Source organism: Phascolarctos cinereus, unplaced genomic scaffold, assembly GCF_003287225.1.
Source record: "Phascolarctos cinereus isolate Bilbo 61053 unplaced genomic scaffold, phaCin_HiC Scaffold_726;HRSCAF=1367, whole genome shotgun sequence".
NCBI classification, from domain to species: domain Eukaryota; kingdom Metazoa; phylum Chordata; class Mammalia; order Diprotodontia; family Phascolarctidae; genus Phascolarctos; species Phascolarctos cinereus.
The window spans coordinates 91,478,057-91,481,301 of NW_027556098.1; the positions used below are offsets into that span (position 1 = coordinate 91,478,057).

The 3,245-nt window shown below is 36.1% G+C and overlaps 1 pseudogene; it reads left to right on the forward strand.

The window, feature by feature from the left end:
- Positions 1 to 465: 465 nt before the first annotated feature.
- On the forward strand, positions 466 to 1,893 carry LOC110217512 (nucleosome assembly protein 1-like 1 pseudogene; annotated as a pseudogene).
- Positions 1,894 to 3,245: the final 1,352 nt, after the last annotated feature.

The following is a 3,245-nucleotide window of genomic DNA, read 5'->3' on the forward strand; positions in this document are numbered from 1 at the left end:
TAAATCTATCTATATGGGCATGTAGATAAGACATATAGATGGATAAATTCAAGAGACATTCATTAAATACATCCTACATGTCTGGCAATGTGTTACCTTGCTACTTACTCCCTTTGTATAACCTTCAAGTATAGAAGATAAGCCAGTTGTGCATACAATTCTACTGTAAGTTGTAGTATAAATGCTAGAAGATATTTGAAAATTCACGAGAATGAGAGAGAATTTCTGCCTGGTGAATCAGGCAAAACTTTATTAAAGAGTCTTAGGCTACCTTAGTTTACCATTAATACTCCCTTAAGAAAAAAAAAACACTTTTTTAGCGCCATCTGCTCAGGGCGCTGCCTCCTTCTTCTCCTCAGCCTCCTTCCTCTCCTCCTGCTGCCGCTGCCGCCGCCGCCCTGAGTCACAGCCTGCGCAGCTCCGGCCGCTTGGTCCCGCGGATCTCAAATATTCAGAGGTCTTACAACATGGCGGACATTGATTAATAAAGAAACTGAACATGACCAGCAAAATATGGAAAATGTTGAAGAAGTGGAAGAAGAAGAAACTGGTGAAGATGCAAACAGCAAAGCTCGTCAGTTGACTGTTCAGATGATGCAGAATCCTCAGATTCTTGCAGCTCTTTAAGAAAGACTGGATGGTTTAGTTGGAACATCAACTGGATACATTGAAAGCTTGCCAAAAGCAGTTAAGCGGCGTGTGAATGCCCTCAAAAACCTTCAGGTGAAATGTGCACAGATAGAAGCCGAGTTCTATGAGGAAGTTCATGTTCTTGAAAGAAAGTATGCTGTTCTTTACCAGCCACTTTTTGGTAAGAGAAGTGAAATCATCAATGCAATTTATGAACCTACAGAAGAGTGTGAATGGAAACCAGATGATGATGAAGAGATTTCAGAGTAAATGAAAGAGAAAGCTAAGCTTGAAGAGGAGAAAAAAGATGAAGAAAAAGAAGACCCTAAAGGAATTCCTGAATTTTGGCTGACTGTTTTTAAAAATGTTGACTTGCTCAATGATATGGTTCAGGAACATGATGAACCTATTCTGAAGCACTTGAAAGATATTAAAGTGAAGTTCTCAGATGCTGGCCAACCTATGAGTTTTACATTAGAATTTCACTTTGAACGCAATGAATATTTCACAAATGAGGTGTTGACAAAGACGTATCGTATGTGGTCAGAGCCAGATGATTCTGATCCTTTCTCCTTTGATGGACCAGAAATTATGAGTTGCACAGGGTGTCAGGTAGATTGGAAAAAAGAGAAAAATGTCACTTTGAAAACTATTAAGAAGAAACAGAAACACAAGGAACGTGGGACTGTTCGAACTGTGACAAAAACAGTTTCCAATGATTCTTTCTTCAATTTCTTTTCTCCTCCTGAAGTTCCTGAGAGTGGAGACCTGGATGATGATGCGGAAGCTATCCTTGCAGCAGACTTTGAAATTGGTCACTTTTTACATGAGGGTATAGTCCTGAGATCAGTATTATACTTCACAGGAGAAGCTATTGAAGATGATGATGATGATGATTATGATGAAGAAGGTGAAGAGGCTGATGATGAGGAAGGGGAAGAAGAAGCTGATGAGGAAAACGATCCAGAATATGATCTGAAGAAAGACCCAAACCCAGCTGAGTGCAAGCAGCAGTGAGCAGTGTGTGCTGTGGCCTTGAGGATTACTGCACTGTCCCAGCCTAAACACAACTAGTAGTTACTTACAGCCTTGTTTTGTATTTTCTTGGTAGAATCAAGTAAACAATTTTTGTTAAAAAAGGAAAAAAAGAAAAAATCAACGTTTAAGAACCAGTTCAAACTATAGGTTCATTCTACCTAGCAATTTAATAGTATAATTTTTGCCGGATATGTAGAATGCAGTGAATCCCCTAACGCATGTCCATTGCTACATAGTTTGTTTCTTGGGAAGTCTTTTGTTATGTAGCTATTAGACTGCAGCTGCGAAAATTGTTCAAACTGTTATTTGAGACCAATATTGGTTTAGAAAAAAAAGAAATCCTTCTGAAGAACCAACCAAAGTATTTTTTCAGCCCAGTAGCTGAATGGGTTTAAGTCTGCTTGCACTAGCTGTGCCTTCGTTACTTTGTTAGAGAAATGCAGTGACTTGTACTAAGTAGCAGACAAAGCATTTTGAAATTTGATTTGAGAAGAGACTAGTATACGGTTAAAAATTTCCAGTAAGACATCTAATGTTCGTTAACTGTCTGCTTGTTTATGGATTTTTGTATTTTAATGTGACATAGTGATCTACAAAGAAGCTTAGTCATCCTATTAAGGTTATTGTTTACCACTGGGGTGTGAATAAAACCTAGTATTTTCAGAAGTTAGCGTCCTCTTATACTTGTGTAACTGTGTCCATTCAAACTGAAAGCATCTTTCCCTTTCTTAGTGGTATTGTGGTGTACCTTCACTGAAAATGATCACTTACACCACCTGATAGAAGCCCACTGAAAGTTCTTTTGTTGCAATTTAAAAATAAATTACCAAGCAGAATGTTAGTCCTCACAGGATAATGTCTTAATTTGACACATTTGGAAGTTGACCTTGACAGTTGTAACTAATGGACATTATTTAGGAGAACAGACCAGACTTTAAAAAGCAGCCCTGCATCTACCAACATGCAAGAGTGAATGAAGAACCAGTGGACAAAATTTTAAATCATAATAACCCTTTAAAGATCATTATTGTTAATGTTAAATTTATTATGGTCTTGGGGTTGAACGGTAGGGAGAGAGTTCTATTCCAATTCTCATTGCTTAATATGTGAGTATATTATTTACTCATACCTCTAATCTATCCATATATTTAAATGGGTAGTATTGTTTACTTACCTACCTCACAAGAGTGTTGAGGCTTATTAAGTTACATTATATAAAAATTGTTCTTGGTCATTAAAAGGTCAGAAATTTTAACTTTAAAAAAAAACAGGAAAAAAACCTAGGATGACTAAATAACTCCACCTTAGAAAAATAAATTGAACAATCTATAAGTCAATTCCCTAAGAAAAAATCCCTATGATCAAATGATTTTACAAATGAATTCTAAAAAGTATTTAAGAAATAATTAATCATAATACAATATAAAACATTTGGAAAAAATTAAAAATTCCTTTTATGGCACAAATAGTAGTTTTCCACTTATTTTTCTGGTTTTTTGTCTGTGTGTTCTCTTAAAACATGAAAATATGTTTTGCATGACTTCACTTATATAATCAATATCAAATTGCTTACATTC